The 18,073-nt window shown below is 46.5% G+C and overlaps 1 protein-coding gene across 10 annotated transcripts in view; it reads right to left on the bottom strand.

Moving 5' to 3' along the window:
* The window catches only part of LOC128704766 (zinc finger protein 84-like), a 516,148-nt gene that overhangs the window by 398,105 nt on the left and 99,970 nt on the right, over positions 1-18,073 (bottom strand). For 5 of the 10 annotated variants that reach the window (XM_070079505.1, XM_070079510.1, XM_070079509.1 and 2 more), the window contains one exon: positions 1,637-1,823. The exons of the other annotated variants lie outside the window; for them this stretch is intronic. The gene's annotated coding sequence lies outside the window, so the exon portion shown is untranslated. The remainder of the gene's footprint in view (positions 1-1,636; positions 1,824-18,073) is intronic. 10 annotated transcript variants of the gene reach the window in all.

Raw genomic sequence — 18,073 nt, 5'->3', positions numbered from 1 at the left:
ATGTGATAATGTCCTAGTTGACAGTGATTCCTGCAAAGTAAAGGGTTTATTTGTTGAGCCATCCTTACATGTTGTAAGGGATAGTAAGATCTATTTCTTCCTTGCAAATACTTCTGGTCACAGTGTTCATCTCAGGGTAAATACCAATCTTGTTGACCTTGTTCACTATCCTTACCCTGTTCAGGTAGAGGATGAGTTGTCACCTGACCAGTGGGTCAGTGCTATTTCTACCGGGGAGACCTCATCCACTTCACTGGATCAATCCGTTCCACCAGTAGAGGAGAAAGACTTAGCTCCCACTGACTTCCCAGACGAGGTCAAGCATTTGTTGACTCTGTTGAACAAACATCGTAAAGCCATTGCCTTACCAGGTGAGAAGATGGGTATAATGAGCTTGTTGTACCATTGTATCCCACTTGAACCTGGTACTAGACCTATCTATATACCTGTGTACAGAATACCTCATTCACAAGTTGCTGTCACAGAAGAACTGATCAATCAAATGCTTGATGATGGAGTTATTGCACCTAGTAATTCACCTTGGAATGCACCCTTGATCCTAGTACCTAAGAAAGATGGTACTTGGTGCCCAGTGATTGACTTTAGGAAGTTAAATGCTATAACTATTCTAGATCGCTTTCCACTTCCGTACTTGATGATCTTTTACGTAACATCGGAGATAACAAAGTCTTTTCGACCCTGGACTTGTTACAAGGGTTTTGGCAAGTCCCTCTTCATGAGGACAGCCAAGAGCTAACTGCATTCTCCACTCCTACAGGTCATTATCACTTCCTCCATATGTCCTTTGGATGACGATCCTCCCGTATCACGTTCTCAAGGCTAATGACTAATATCTTTAGAGGTTTCATAGGTAATGCACTTATGGTGTACTTAGATGACGTAATCGTCATGTCTAAAGACGTGGATACACACTTGAAAAGACTTGATGTAGTACTTGGAAAGCTTGAAGAAGCCAATTTAAAGATCAAACTGTCTAAATGTCATTTTTTCAGATCAGAAGTTAAGTTTCTTGGTCACGTAGTCACTCCTAGAGGGGTTACGACTGACCAAAGTAAAATAACTGCAATACTAAAATTTCCAACTTCCAAAACTGCTGATGCTGTAAGATCCTTTGTGGGCTTAGCAGGTTTTTATAGATCTTTCATTGCCAGTTTTTCTTCCATAGCTGCTCCTCTAACTAAGTTGCTTAAGAAAGATGCTCCTTTTGTTTGGACCTTCCATCAAGAAAGAGCATTCCAAACTTTAAAAGAAAAGCAAACATCTCCAATTTTGAAATTTCCAGATTTTTCTATGCCCTTCTATCTAACAACTGATGCTAGTTCTATTGGCATAGGTGCCGTACTAGCTCAGAAGACTGATGGCAAGTACAACACAGTTGCATTTGCTAGTCAAGTCCTTATGAAGGCTGAAAGAAATTATACAGTAACTGAGCAAGAAGCTTTAACAATAGTATGGTCTTTAAAGTACTTCTGAGACATAATTTATCAGTATCCTGTTCATGTCTTGACAGACCATGCTCCACTGATACCTTTATTCCAGAACAAACAACCTACTGGAAGGTTAGCCAGATGGACCTTGACTATCTAAGAGTTCAATCCTACTTTTGAACACTTACCTGGCAAGTCAAATGTAGTCGCAGATGCTTTATCGTGACATGTTAGTATAGTAACTGCAGACCCTCCATTTACTGCCAAGGATGTAAAGAATGCTCAACGAACAGATCCCATGTGGTCCGGTATGATTCGATTCCTGCTCCAGGAAGATCTTGTTCTGACTGTGAAGCCACCAGCACCCATCAGTGACTGTCATGAACCAAAAATTGCTGTATCAAACAGCTGAGTTGGGTACTCCTAGCAGAAGGGTATACCAGTTAGTAATTCCACAGTCACTAGTGAATGTAGCCTTACAGCTAGTTCACAATGTACCAGGTGTTGCACACCCTGGTATGGATCGTTCAGTAAAACAAGCCAGATTGAAATACTTTTGGCCTTGTGTGGCAACTGATATTTCTGAGTATGTTAAGAAATGTAGTGTCTGCATGCAACATAAAGGTAATGCTAACGGTCCTAATCCAATCCAAGTGTATCCAACTACTAGCAAACCATGGCAAAGAGTTGCGCTAGATCTGTTAACTAATTTTCAATGTTCCCTGCAGGGCAACAAATATCTGTGTGTTGTGGTAGACCATTTCACCAGATATTGTGAGTTGATTCTTATTGCAGATAAGACTGCCGAGACAGTAGCTAAAGCGTTTAAAGAACATATTATCTGCAGTCCCTAGTAACAGATAATAGAGGTGAATTCTGTAATGAGATTCTTGAAAATTTGTGTACCTTGTACAAGATCTCTAAATCCACCATTGTTCCTCATCATCCTGCCAGCAATAGGTTAGTGGAATGAACCAATAAGAAAGTACTTGATGTCTTGAGAGCCACTATCAATCCCAACAGTGAAACTTGGGATGAAGTTATACCTGACGTGCAGTGTGCTATAAATTCTGCTTACAATGTTTCTATAGGTGACACTACACATTATGCATTGTATGGTGTAGATAAATGTTTGCCGTATGAGTTGCTACATTCTAATCCAAAACCAAATTACAACCCTGATGATTTCATAGCAATTCATACCAGTTTAGCTCAAAGCGTCTTTAGAAGAATCCGTGAAACACTTCATAAATCAACAGCAGAATTTACAAGAGTCGCTAACACTCGAGCAAAGCCATCCAAAATCGAAGTAGGTTCGAGAGTTATGCTGACTAACTTTAACAAAACGTCTGCAATGCCTAAGCTTGGTCAAAAGTTTGTTGGTCCTTATCGAGTAGTTGAACATATCACTGGCAATAAGTATAAGGTTAGAGAAATTAGTACTGGTCAGTATAAAGAATCGCATTTAGATCATATGAAGTTAGTACGTGATGATAATGATGTTCCAACCCAGACTAATGTGACAGATTCTGACAATCCTCCTGATCCTGTACTCTCTACCTCTAATACTCAGTCAGACGATCAGCCTGAATGTCGTTATTCCCTACATATGCGACAGGTATTGAGAAGTCCTCAAGTATCATTTGAAACTACCAATTCAGAGCCACCTCAAATACAGCATGAGTTAGCCAGTGCAACAGAGTTTGATCCTCCCAGAGATGACACCCATTCTGCATATGTCAATCTCACCCTAGCAGAGTTGGGGTTAAATGTAAATAACCTGTATAGATGAATAATTACAGAATCAACTTATCAATATTCAAGAATTTTTTTTTGTGTTCATGTTCTCTCCAAATTCTGAGATTTAACAGTGCATATTTTAGTGCACCAAGTCTGCCTTTCTGTTAAACACTTCTTTCTTTGTACATATCCTTTCTCAGAATCCGTAATCACATGAATACAGATCGATCCATCAAATATTTTTTTCACTTCTATTGTGTAATCCCAATGTTGAGTCTCATTCGATGAGTTGTGCTATATCATAACTTGTAATGCATTACAATTTCATTATAGTCATTTATGTTAGCTTCCATTCCAATATTCTACTTATGTATGTTAAAATGTTCAATTGTTGTGTACTTTGACATTGTATAGAATCAGCCCAAGCCGTACACCTGCTGTCTCTAGTTTGTATTAGCTGTATGTCGGGACGACATATGTTAGCGCAGCTGAGCTCTCAGTAGTATCAGTTCCCAGTAGTACCAGTTACCAGTAACCAGTTACCAGTAGTATGACTCACTACAAACCATCTGCGTGGATCACTGACTGTTATTCATGTTGCTGCTGACCATAGCATGTTTTTGAATGCCGCTCACCCCTAGGACCCAATTTGTGAGTCAATCTTAGAAAGAGCTAGCAGACAGGCAGGCCAGGTGTGGTGCTCCCCATATTTACCCTCCAATATATGTACTAGAACATCCAACATGAGTGTTATTACCCAATCCACATTACCGAACCCCCACACGACAGTTGCTGTGTCCCATCTCTGGAACATCCTGTCTTTGTCCACCTTGTCAATTCCTCTCAGTATTTTGTATGTCATTAACATGTCCCCCCTATCTCTTCTGTCCTCAAGTGTCATCAGGTTGATTTCCCTTAACCTCTCCTCATAGGACATACCTCTTAGTTCTGGGACTAGTCTTGTTGCAAACCTTTGCAATTTCTCTAGTTTCTTTATGTGCTTGGCTATGTGTGGGTTCCAAACTGGTGCCGCATACTCCAATATGAGTCTAACATACATGTACAGGGTCCTGAACGATTCCTTATTAAGATGTCGGAATGCTGTTCTGAGGTTTGCTAGGCGTCCATATGCTGCAGCAGTTATTTGGTTGATGTGTGCCTCAGGAGATGTGCCTGGTGTTATACTCACCCCAAGATCTTTTTCCCTGAGTGATGTTTGTAGTATATGGCCCCCTACACTGTACTCCGTCTGCGGTCTTCTTTGCCTTTCCCCAATCTTCATGACTTTGCACTTGGTGAGGTTGAACTCCAGGAGCCAATTGCTGGACCAGGTCTGCAGCCTGTCCAGATCCCTTTGTAGTTCTGCCTGGTCTTTGATCGAGTGAATTCTTCTCATCAACTTCACGTCATCTGCAAACATGGACACTTCAGAGTCTATACCTTCCATCATGTCATTCACAAATACCAGAAACAGCACTGGTCCTAGGACTGACCCCTGTGGGACCCCGCTGGTCACAGGTGCCCACTCTGACACCTCGCCACGTACCATGACTCGCTGCTGTCTTCCTGACAAGTATTCCCTGATCGATTGTAGTGCCTTCCCTGTTGTCCCTGCTTGGTCCTCCAGTTTTTGCTCTAATCTCTTGTGTGGAACTGTGTCAAATGCCTTCTTGCAGTCCAAGAAAATGCAAGCCACCCACCCCTCTCTCTCTTGTCTTACTGCTGTCACCATGTCATAGAACTCCAGGTTTGTGACACAGGATTTTCCGTCCCTGAAACCATGTTGGCTGCTGTTGATGAGATCATTCCTTTCTAGGTGTACCACCACTCTTCTCCTGATAATCTCTCCATGACTTTGCATACTATACATGTCAGTGACACTGGTCTGTAGTTTAGTGCTTCATGTCTGTCTCCTATTTTAAAGATTGGGACAACATTTGCTGTCTTCCATGCTTCAGGCAATCTCCTTGTTTCGATAGATGTATTGAATATTGTTGTTAGGGGTACATATAGCGCCTCTGCTTCCTCTCTCAGGACCCATAGAGAGACGTTATCTGGCCCCATTGCCTTTGAGGTATCTAGCTCACTCAGAAGCCTCTTCACTTCTTCCTCAGTTGTATGTACTGTGTCCAGCACTTGGTGGTGTGCCCCACCTCTCCGTCTTTCTGGAGCCCCTCCTGTCTCCTCTGTGAACACTTCTTTAAATCTCTTGCGTTCCTCACATACTTCACGGTCATTTCTTGTTGTCTCTCCTCCTTCCTTAGCCTGATTACCTGGTCTTTGACTGTTGTTTTCCTCCTTATGTGGCTGTATAATAGCTTTGGGTCAGATTTGGCTTTTGCTGCTATGTCGTTTTCATATTGTTGTTGGGCCTCCCTTCTTATCTGTGCATATTCATTTCTGGCTCTATGACTGCTCTCCTTATTCTCCTGGGTCCTTTGCCTTCTATATTTCTTCCATTCCCTAGCACACTTGGATTTTGCCTCCCTGCAAATTTGGGTGAACCATGGGCTCATCCTGGCTTTTTCATTAATCCTGTTACTCTTGGGTACAAACCTCTCCTCAGCCTCCTTGCACATTGTTGCTACATATTCCATCATCTCATTAACTGGCTTCCCTGCTAGTTCTCTGTCCCAATGAACCCTGTTCAGGAAGTTCCTCAATCCTGTGTAGTCCCCTTTCTTGTAGTTTGGCTTCATTCGTCCTGGCCTTTCTGCTTCCCCCTCCACTTGTAGCTCTACTATGTATTTGAAGCTTAAAACCACATAATCACTGGCCCCAAAGGGTTTTTCATATGTGATGTCCTCAATATCTGCACTGCTCAAGGTGAATACTAGGTCCAGTCTTGCTGATTCATCCTCTCCTCTCTCTCTTGTAGTGTCCCTTGTGTGTTGGTACATGAAGTTTTCCAGAACCACCTCCATCATCTTAGCCCTCTATGTGTCTTGGCCCCCATGTGGCTCCAGTTCTCCCAATCAATGTCTTTGTGGTTAAGGTCACCCATGATCAGGAGCTTTGCCCTGCATGCATGAGCTCTTCTGGCCACTGCAGCCAGTGTGTCAACCATCGCTCTATTTCTCTCATCATACTCTTGCCTTGGCCTTCTGCTGTTCTGTGGTGGGTTATACATCACTGCAATTACCACCTTGGGACCTCCAGAGTGAAGTGTTCCCACTATGAAATTGCTTGCTTCTCCGCCATATCCCTTCTCCAGCTCATCAAAATACCATTGATTTTTTATCAACAGTGCCAGTCCTCCACCCCCCTGTTACCTCTGTTTTTCCTCAGGATCTGGTATCCCATTGGAAAGATGGCATCTGTTATCATACCTGTTAGCTTGGTTTCTGCGAGAGCTATGATGTCCGGTGATGCCTCTTTGACTCTTCTGTGCCGCTCCTCCCACTTATTTGTTATTCCATCAGCGTTTGTGTACCATACCTTCAGTTTCCTTTCCAACACTGTGGTTTGTGGGGCCTGTGAGGGTGGGAGACCTGGTAGCATACTGTGGGATTCTATAGTTGGGTGTTGGGTGGAAGCCGTGAGTGTGGATTGTAGTTTGTGTTGGGATGGTGTTCTGAGGATAATTCTGTGTGTGCTTACCCTTGCTGCTCTGTTCTGCTCTGATTGACCTCTGCTGGTTCCATCCTTGTCTCCTTTCGTTTTTTTGTCCTTTCCCTCAGCTGCTGTCATTCTGTTTGTGTTCTGTCTCTGTCTAGGAACACCCTCTTGTACTCTTCCGAGTATTTCAACCGTGGTTTCTCTTGGAGGATCCTGTTCCGCAATGTTTCTGCCCTGAGAATCAGCTTGATTGGTCATTTTCTCCCCTTCAAGTACCCCCCTACTCTCTGGAAATTTATGATCTCATCCATGTCTTCTTCACCTATTTCCGTGATGTTCTCAATCTCCTTTCTTTCTGCCTCCCATCTTCCAGTGTGTGTCCTTTCCTCTCTTTCCTGAAGCCCATGGATAAACACTGATTTTGCCCTTTCCCTCCTCCCATTGCCTCTCCCTCTGTGACTCTGGTTCCTGTCTGTATATGGTCATTTTCTCCACTGTTTTTTCCAATGGCTCTTGGTAGCATTGTTGTGCCTCTGCATTTGACCTATCACCCTCTCCACCTGCACCCAGCTGCTCTCCCCTTTCACTCCTTGGCCCTTTTTGGCAGGTTGATATGACCTTGGCATAATTCGTATCTCCTTCCTTCCTGTTCAGCCTCTCAGCTTCATATGCTGTGTCTTCTCTGGTCAATGCCCCTGTAACTTGCTTCAGCCTGTTTACCTCATCTTCTAGGACCCTTATCCTGGTTACTGCAGTTTCAACTTGTGCCTCCCAATTCTTCGTCTCCTTCTAAAACCTATTTTCTAATTTCATGGAAAGCTCTGTCTCTATTTTCTCAGAAAGCTCTCCTAATTTTCTCTCCCACTCTTGTTCCATTCTTTACCACTGCTCCTCCATCCACTCCTCCCTACCAGAGCCATTCTCATCTGATCCCTGGGTCCTGCGAGTCCCCACTATTTTTTCTTTTTTTTTTTCCTTCTTTTTTCCCTCTTCTTCCCTTTTTTCTTTTTTGTTGAAAGAGAAGAGAGAGAGAGAGAGAGAGAAAGGGAAAAGTAGGAGAGAGAGAGGGGGAGAGTGAGAAGGGAGAAGGGAGGAGAGAGAGAGAGAGAGAAAGAGAGGTAGAGGACAGGGCAGAGGACGTTAAAGAGGATGTGGAGGAGGAAGACATCTACAGCCATCTCACCCTCCACTAACACAGTTCCAGCGGCAGAACCTGAGGACAAATCTGCAAAACACAGGAGGTGCAACAAATCATAGTCCACCCTCCCAGGCACCTAGGCTGTGCTCTCACTGTCACCGGAAGGGGCACACTGCCAACAACTGTCTGCGAGATACCAGCTGCAATTACTGCTACAAGAAAGGACATCAGGAGGACCAGTGTCGGAAGAAAAAGGAACCTGACAGACAGGACCACCTGTTTAGAGACCTGTTCTCAAAACAAACCAGTAGGATCTCTGAATTGGTGAACACTCTCACATGTCACCCACTCAGCTACTCCTATCCCAGCCCAGCAGGTGGTATTGTGAAGTAGTGAGTGATCTGGCAGAAGGCATAGTCACTTGTTAACCCCTCGGCTATGTTGGATCGTCTGACCACAAGGCTGTTTTTACGGCATTTAAGATCCCAACAGAACGAGGTGAGGAGTCCACACGCACAACCTGGCTATGGGAAAGAGGTAATTGGCCAGCCCTTTGCTCTGAGCTTGCCACAACCGATTGGAATGCTCTTCTCCAAGGGGATGTTGACAACCAAGTGAAAGCCTTCACTGGACACATCCTTAATCTACAACAAGAGCACATTCCTAACCGGCAATATGTGACGAAGCCTACAGATCAGCCTTGGTTTGGCTTTCATTGTAGAGAGGCTGCTACTGCTAAGTACAAAGCATGGCAAAGGTATAAGAGACATCCTACCACCTATAACAGGAACCTGCACAGGCAAGCCTGTAGGCATATGGGTGACATTCAAAAGTGGGCCATTGCTAAATGGGAGGTGGACACTAAGAGAAAGCTAGCATCAGGTAGGGTAGGCTCCAAAACCTGGTGGTCCCTGGTCAAGGACAGACAAGGTTATCTGCCTGATGAACTCATTCCACCTTTAAATCGACAGGATGGGACCACCTCTACTAGTAGTCAAGAGAAGGCGGACCTCTTTGCTGAACATTTTGCTACCAAAATGCAAGTTCCTGATCCAGCAAGGGACCCTCCTTGGCTAGCTGCAAGAACTGTGTCAAAACTGTCAGTGGTGACAAGGCAGGAGGAGGTGCATTTCCTTCTTAAATCGCTTGACCAAGAAAAGGCTGTGGGCCCAGACAAGTTGAGCCCAAGATTGCTGAGATGTGCAGACCAGCTAGCAGCACCTCTAACTCGCATCTTTCAGCACTGCCTAGTACAGTGTAAATGGCCCTCTCTATGGAAAGAGGCAAATGTAGTCCCTGTTCACAAAAAGAAGAGCAGAGCAGAAATCAGCAACTACAGACCTGTCAATCATTGGTAAGATCCTTGAGACAATAATCTCAAGACAAATGACAGAGTTTTTTGACTACCACTCACTACTTTGTGATCATCAATATATCTTCAGGAAAGGTTAATCTGCTGCTGATCTGTTGTTAAACCTCTCCACTAAGTGGCACCAGTCACTGGATGAATCCAAAGTCAGCTGTGTGGTAGCACTGGACATTGCTGGCGCTTTCGACCGGGTATGGCACCAGGGCCTCTTAGCAAAACTTCAAGTACTGGGAGTTGCAGGCTCTATGCTATGTCTCCTCAGTGATTACCTTTATGTTAGATCTCTAAGTGTAGTTCTCAATGGAATGGAATCAGCAAGACATCCTATTGGGGCAAGTGTTCCACAATTTTTATTATAATCAAAAAAGAAGCGCTAAGCCACAAGGACTACACAGCGCTGCAGGGCAGGAAGCAAGGGCATCAGGTGGCAAAAGGGAGATGGATGAGTAATAGGTTACGGATAACAGCGGGGTAATGGATGGTGAAAGGGTAAAGGGCAGCAAGAGACTGAACTAGAAAACCTTAACCCTTTGACTGTTTCCGACGTATAAATACGTCTTACGAGCCAATGTTTCTGACGTATTTATACGCATAAATTCTAGCAGCTTCAAATCAAGCAGGAGAAAGCTGGTAGGCCCACATGTGAGAGAATGGGTCTCCATGGTCAGTGTGCACCATATAAAAAAAATCGGGGAGCCAGTGGTGCATTGTGGGAATGCCATTTCAGTTGTCCTTTTTCAGCATGTCTAGCGGTAAGAAATATGTGATTCCCCAGCAAATCTGGGACTCTTCTCTTCCCAAGTGATGCTCTAACACAGATGGAAGTGTCAGTGAAGATCAATTTCATGATTTGGAGGAGTTTGAGACCAAAAGCAATGGAGGAGGAGGAGGGGGAGGAGGGAAGGAGGAGGAGGAGGAGGAGGAGGGGAGGAGGAGGAGGAGGAGGAGGAGGAGGAGGAGGAGGAGGAGGAGGAGGAGGAGGAGGAGGAGGAGGAGGAGGAGGAGGAGAAGAGGAGGAGGAGGAGGAGGAGGAAGAAGATGTAATAATATTGTTCCCTTGAAGCAAGAAAAAAAAAAGTCCACCCCATGACAGTGACAAGATAAGGGGAGATAACATCTGATAAGAGCTGACTTTGATGAGCGTAAAGGAGGGTAATATTACATGACCATCGCCCTCCCTTTGTTTTTGCTGGTACACAAACATTTCTGTCTGTCTATTTGTCTGTCTGTCAAGCTCCCTGTCTGTCCATCTAGCTCTCTGTCTCAGAGAGAGCCACAAGACTGTGTCATCACGTTTACTCACATCTTCAAGCAGAGTATAGCACTTTGTCTGGATTTCTTGGGTTATCCTAGGTAATTTACACTATGTATACTTGTATTTATGTGTACCTGTGAGACAGAGATAGGCAGACAGATAGAAAGAGAGACAGATTGAAAGATATAGAATGAGGGAGAAAGATAATTAGATAGAATGGAGGAGGGGAAGCAGCATCCGACCCCATTGTTTTGACAGGCAGGAGGGGTAGTGACAAATGAGACAATATGTCACTTTGACAGCTGCCGACTTCTGACTCAAAACAATTATAAGCCACACACTCGCACACAAGACAAGGAGGAGGGAAGGAGGGAAGGAGGAGGAGGAGGAAGAGGAGGAGGAGGAGGAGGGAAGGAGAGGAGGAGGAGGAGGAGGGAAGGAAGAGGAGGCGGAGGAAAGGAGGAGGAGGAGGGAAAGGAGGAGGAGGAGGAGGGAAAGAGGAGGAGGAGGGAAGGAGGAGGAGGAGGAGAAGGAGGAGGAGGAGGAGGAGGAGGAGGAGGAGGAGGAGAAGGAGGAGGAGGAGGAGGAGGAGGAGGAGGAGGAGGGAAGGAGGAGTAGGAGGAGGAGGAGGAGGAGGAGGAGGAGGAGGAGGAGGAGGAGGAGAAGGAGGAGGAGGAGGGAAGGAGGAGGAGGAAGGAGGAGGGAAGGAGGAGGAGGGAAGGAGGAGGAGGAGGGAAGGAGGAGGAGGAGGACGAGGAGGAGGAGGAGAAGGAGGAGGAGTAGGAGGAGGAGGAGGAGGGAGGAAGAGGAGGAGGAGGAGAATGAGGAGGAGGAGAAGGAGGAGGAGGAGGAGGAGGACGAGGAGAAGTGGAAGGAGGAGGAGGAGGAGGAGAAGGAGGAGGAGGAGAAGGAGGAGGAGGAGGAGGAGGAGGAGGAGGAGGTTGAGGTGGAGGTGGAGGAGGAGGAGGAGAAGGAGAGGGAGGAGGAGGAGGAGAAGGAGGAGGAGGAGGACGAGGAGGACGAGGAGGAGGAGGAGAAGGAGGAAGAGCAGGAGGAGGAGGAGGAGGAGGAGAAGGAGGAGGAGGAGGTGGAAGTGGAGTAGGAGGAGGAGGAGGAGGAGGAGGAGGAGGAGGGGGAGGAGGAGAAGGAGGAGGAGGAGGAAGAGAAGGAGGAGGAGGAGAGGAGGAGGAGGAGAGGAGGAGGAGGAGGAGGAGGAGGAGGAGGGGGAGGAGGAGGAGAGGAGAGGAGGAGGAGGAGGAGGAGGAGGAGGAGGAGGATTGTTTGAGGATGATTTGTTTTTGTAAACAAGTTTTGTAAACAATATATTGATAATATAGCCTGTAGAGCACTAAGGGAGTCTGAGACTACTACAAATGATGACACAGGCATAGATGCGATACGAATAAGTGCTGCAAGAATGGCATACAGTTCAGCAGTAAAAATGCTAGCTGAAGATAGTAAATGCCCCCGCACGACGCTGTCCGGAAACACTGCTGCGAATCCGACGCCGTCTGAAGACTTAGAGCCATCTGTGTACACAGCGGTGGCATGAGAATGGGAGTGGAAGTGATCAAGAAAAAGAGAGCGGGAAGCCACCGTAGGCAGTTGAGCTTTCGAGCAAGGGAGTGAGAAAGAACAGACCCGAACAGCTGGAACTTCCCAGGGGGGTAGGGAAAAGTGAGATGCTACATGAACATATAAAGGTGGTAACTGAAGGGAAGACAAGAGTGAATGTAGGCGAAGAGAAAAGGGACGGAGCAAACAGAGGCGGCGAACGAATAAAGAATGTCTACTAATATCGGTGACCATTCTATAAATGGAAGGATTGTGTAGATCGTGAGAGCGTACATAGTAGCGAAGGCAATGGGCATCACGGCGATCAGACAAGGATGGAACATTCGCTTCTGTATAGAGGCTCTCAACAGGGGAAGAGCGAAAAGCACCAAGGCACAAACGTAATCCTTGGTGATGGATAGAGTTAAGGCTAAAGAGAGTAGCAGGAGAGGCCACGGAATAAATCTGGTCACCATAATCGAGTTTCGATAAAACGAGCGCTGAATGTAGGCGAAGCAGAGTTCGACGATCAGCTCCCCAGGAAAGATGAGCAAGGGTTTTAAGAAGGTTTAGCCGGCTGTGACAAGTAGCCTTCAGAGAGGTAATGTGAGGTTTCCAGGATAACCGACGGTCAAAGAGAAGGCCTAGAAACCTGACTGTATCACGTTCAGGGATACGGGAGCCATAGAGATACAAAGGATGATCGGAGATAACAGAGCGTCTAGTGAAAGTAATTTGGTGAGTTTTGGTACTTGAAAATTTAAACCCATGCGTGGTGGCCCAAGTGGAAACACGGTCGACCGCATGCTGGAGAGAAACTGCAATAAGATGACAGTCAGCGCCTGCACAAGCAATAGCGAAGTCATCAACATAGAGTGATGACCAAATATTGGGTGGAAGAACAGAGGCCAAATCATTTATAGCAAGGAGAAAAAGTGTTGTGCTTAGAACACATCCCTGAGGGACACCTTCAGCTTGGACGAAGTCCGGGGAAAGAACATTATTGACTCGAACACGGAAATGTCTGTCAGTTAAAAAGTTCTTAAGGAAGGATGGTAGATTGCCTCGGAGGCCTAAGGAATGGGCCTGGGCCAAAATATTATACCTCCAAGTTGTGTCATATGCCTTCTCAAGGTCAAAAAATATGGCAATAACTGAGTGATTATTCGCAAAGGCATTACGAACATACGTATCCAAGCGTAGTAAGGGGTCTATGGTAGAACGACCCTTACGAAAGCCATATTGACTAGCGGAGAGACTGTTGTGTGTCTCTAAATACCACATTAAACGTCGATTTACGAGACGTTCCATCACTTTGCAAACTGCACTAGTAAGAGCGATGGGGCGATAGTGGGAGGCATCATGTCCTGTAGTACCCGGTTTGCGGAAAGGGAGAACAATGGCAGATTTCCACAGCTGGGGAAGAACTCCTTGTGCCCAAATAAGATTGAAGAGGTGTAAGAGGACTACAAGGGCTGACCGATGTAAATGTTGTAACATACGAATATGAATGTCGTCAGGCCCAGCTGCCGATGATCGGCAAGCTGAGAGCGTTGCCTCCAGTTCTTGAAGTGTAAAAGGCACATTATACTGTTCTTCTCTGAGAGAAGAAAAGTCCAAGGGTACTAACTCTCTGGCAGACTTTGAGGAAAGAAACGAGGGGCATAGATGGAGCCCTCGGGAAATACGGACCAGATGTGTGCCAAGTTCAATGGCAACGTCGAGAGGGTTTGCTACATCAACACCAGCAACCCGTAGAACAGGAGCCGGGTCAGGAGAGTATTTACCACTCAATTTCCTCACTTTTTTCCAGACTGCACTCATAGAAGAAGCAGAGGTGATGGTGGAAACATAGTCTCGCCAACAAGTGCGTTTAGCTTCACGGATGACACGGCGAGCGATCGCACGCTTCTGCTTAAAATCAAGAAGTCTCTCAGCGGTTCTATTGTACCGGTACCTGCCCCATGCAGCACGTTTCAAACGTACTGCACGAGCACAAGCAGGAGACCACCAAGGCACGCACTTCTGAGAATGCCTGCCTGAGGTTTGGGGTATAGAATGAGAAGCTGCGGTATAAACTGACGTCGAGAAGATGTGTAGGAGCTCATCAATGGAGGATGAAGAAGGAACCTCACTAAAAGCAGTGAGGTGTGAGTAAAGATCCCAATTTGCCCGATCAAATTGCCAGCGAGGGCTACGGAAAGGTGGTGAATAGGAAGGAGAAGTAAGAATGATCGGAAAATGATCGCTGTCATGTAAGTCTGGTAGAACAGACCAGGTGAAGTCTAGTGCAGTGGAGGAAGAGCAGACTGATAGATCGATGCAAGAGAGAGTATGAGTACGAGGATCAAAATGGGTGGGAGTACCCGTATTTAAAACATGGAGGGGGTGAGAGGCGAGAAAAGCCTCCAACTGGATGCCACGTGAGTCACAATGAGACCCCCCCCAGAGGAAATGGTGGGCATTAAAATCACCAAGTAACAGAAGTGGTGGTGGTAAGGATGAAACAAGAAAGGCAAAGTCTGGGATAGAAAATGCCCGAGAAGGAGAGAGATATAAAGAACATATTGTAAACCACTTATTCAAGTGGATACGGGCTGCAGTGTAATGCAGCGAGGTATGGACAAATAGTTGACAGTACGGAATATCATTGCGTAGAAGAAGGGCACTTTCATTAAAGGTCCCATCTGAGAAAGGATCCGAAGAATACAATAAATTATAGCCTGAGATAGGTTGGAAAACAGCCGAGTGTAATTTTGGTTCTTGTAAGCAAGCACCAACAGGGGAAAACCTGGAAAGCAACATCTGAAGCTCACCCCGATTACCCCTGAGGCCGCGGATATTCCACTGTAAATAGGCCATGATTGGCGATGAAGAAAATACCAGGAATCTGTAGGTAAAGGCACCTACAGACTAGAGGGGTTAGAAAAGTCAACGTGTGGTGGCATTGGAAGACGTTCAAGTAGCGAAGGAACGGAGCGTTGCGAAGAATGGGGTTGTGAAGATGGAGGAGAGGGAAGAGAAGGAACAGGAAGTGAATCAGTGTCCATTGAAGGTTTAGTCTCTGCAATATATTCTGAAATGGCTTCAAGTGTTTCTGAATTCAAAGATGTATGGGAGACCATATTGGAGATAGAAGGAGGAGGGTGAGTAAAGATTGGGACAGTAATGGACTGTACCAAAGTAGAGGGGGAGGGAAGAGTGTAAGGGACTGGAGATGAAGTGTGGGGGGGGGACAGAAGAGGCAGAAACCTGGGAGGTGGCAGAAGAGGGAGAAACTTGGGAGGGGACGGGGGTGGAAGGCATAGTACGAGGAGGAGGGTGAATCTCCACACTTGTAATAGAGCCAGAGAGAGGGGAAGAACTAGGTACAGAGACTGGAAAGGTAAAGTGTGGAGGTGGAAGAAGGGAAGGAAGGGGCAAAGAAGATTTGAGCAATGTGGATTTTTTGGACTTCTGAGTAGAGGGGCGATTGGTATTAGGTGTCGTACGAGGTCTTGTCGATACTGGGGCTTGTGAGGAAGGACGCGAAGATGTGAGAACAGACTGAGTTGTAGTCGGGACGTCAGAGCCAAGGACAGCAAAAGGATTAGATGCCGGAGTGGCTATGGGAGGGGTAACAACAGAGGAGGCTGCAGAAGATGGGACCCCAGAAGTGGGGGGATGTTTGGAAACACGAGAATAAGAAACACAGGGTAGTCTCCCTTGGAGGCGGAGATAAGTAACTGCCATAGCATAAGGGAGACCTTCTGCCTCTTTGAGGCAACGGATTTCACGTTCATTTAAGTAGACCTGGCAACGGCGGGAGTATGAAGGGTGAGCTTTATTACAATTAAGGCAAGATGGAGGTTGACTGCAAGATGTATTAGAATGGTCGTCGGCACCACAGACTGGGCATTCGGCCATAGATCAGCAATATTTCGCTGGGTGACCAAAACGCCAGCAATTTCTACATTGTTGCGGTGTAGGTATCACCTTTCAAACTTGTAACCGATGTCCCGCGACATATACAGAGGACGGGAGTTCTCGGCTGTCAAAAGTTAAACAAGCCACATTGCAAGGGTAACGTCTCCGCCCCCGGGCAGGAAGGACATAAGTGTCTACTTTGAGGATTGGGAGATCCTGGAGTTCCAGCTGTTCAAAAATGTCATTGCCACATGACTGGAAATTCTGTTGGACTATGGTATGGGGCAGAATGACAGTACCACTACAAGAATTGAGAGAAAGATGTTTTTCAATAGTGATAGGAGTAGTATCGATATTCGAAAGGAGAGAAAGATCATGAGCTTGGGTAGCATTCTGGACAGTGACGATGCACATACCGCTCTTGAGAGCATGAAATGAAATATCTCTACCAACATGACGCAGGAGCGCTTTGCCAATACTATGGTCAGAAAGGTAGGCAGAAGAAGAAGTCGGTCTTAAAGTAAAGAATTTAGTCCATTGTGTGGTCCAAAACTGAGCGTGGAGAGGGAGTGCTTGACGTGTCGGTCTTTTCCGAGTAGAATGGGAAGGTAACGAAGGAGCATCATCAGGAGATTGACGTTGGCGTTTAGGAGTAGGACCGGAGTTGGTCCGGCGTGAAATGGGCGGGCGATTCGAAAATTGCCGTACCGTAGAGGGAGAAGCCGGAAGCATAGTCAAAGGAGAGCGGAGTTCAGACAAATCGAAGGAGTCAGTCGAAGCCCCGGTACCTGAAGCGGGTGAGGAAACAGCACCAGCAAGAGGTACAGGGGTATCAGGAGTGTCCGAAGAGTGGTCTAAACACAAGGCAGGGTCAGAATGGGGTGCGGTATCAAGAAGGGGCCCGGGGTAGTGGGTTCATGGACTAGGGCTGCCATGGTTAGGTTACTCCTTTGCTTTTTGTTTTTAAGAAAAAAAAAGAAAGAAGAAAAGAAAATAAAAATAAAAAAAAATAAAAAAAGGGGGGAGCGGGGAGGAATAGTTCCCAGGAGGAATGAAAGGGCCGGAAATCTCCCTCCGTGCCCAAGAGGACCTCAGCACCGCTAGTAGCGCAGATGCAGCATGGAACCCGTGCCATACCCTACCCTTCATGCCAGTAAACCAGCAATCCGGGATAGCAACCTCACATCTGCCGAGCTACCTCGGTGGACAAAAGAGAGGGCGGCCGGATATCCGCCACAAAGCATACCTCCTTCGGCCACCACCCCGGAATCCGAAAGGTGGCTTCCAGAGATACACCCGTCGCCCGAAAGACACCCAAAGCTACTCCGGGATACCGGAGAGGGATCGGGACATCCCCAGGCAATCCAGATTCCACGGCAAACTACGCCACCGCCAAGAACCTCAATGGAATGGGATGGACCCCGGTGTCCTTTCCCCTACCTAGGAACTAGCGCGCCTGTGGGAGAAATCCCAAAGGCCAAAAAGAGGAAGGGCAAAAGGGAGGGGTGAGGAGGAGGAGGAGGAATGGAAAAAGGGGAGGATGGGGAGGATGGGATAGGGGAGGGGAGAATGGGGGGTAATTAGGTTCGGTCTGAGGAAGAAGACCGACAGGGCTAATTCCTCAGACCAAGAGCCTCTTCACCACGCCAAGGAGCCCCCCTTGAAGAGGTAGTGTTCCACAAGGAAGCATGCTGGGACCATTGTTATGGAATGTCTACTTCAACAACCTTCTTCATATCATCCCAGAATCATATGCATATGCAGATGACTGTACATTGACATTCACTTATCCAAGAGAGGAAATGCCAGCTGCTCTAAGCTACATCAATCACCAGCTGAGAGCTATATCAGTTTGGGGAAATAGATGGCAAGTAACATTTGCACCTGAGAAAACGCAAATGATGATCATCTCTAGGCACCATGATGGTAATGCTGGTGCAGTAGAAAGGATGAATGGGAGGGTGTTGGCAACTGGAGAAGAAGTTGATATCTTTGGGGTGAAATTTGATTCCAAACTAACCATGAAGAACCATGTTGTAAATCTTGCAAACAAGGCTGCCAGGAAGCTTACAGCACTTCACTGTATCTCGCATCTGCTTGACAGT

The sequence above is a fragment of the Cherax quadricarinatus genome, chromosome 99 (assembly GCF_038502225.1).
Source record: "Cherax quadricarinatus isolate ZL_2023a chromosome 99, ASM3850222v1, whole genome shotgun sequence".
NCBI lineage: Eukaryota > Metazoa > Arthropoda > Malacostraca > Decapoda > Parastacidae > Cherax > Cherax quadricarinatus.
Note: the sequence above shows the minus strand (reverse complement) of the source record. Positions and strands in the feature narration are given on the sequence as shown.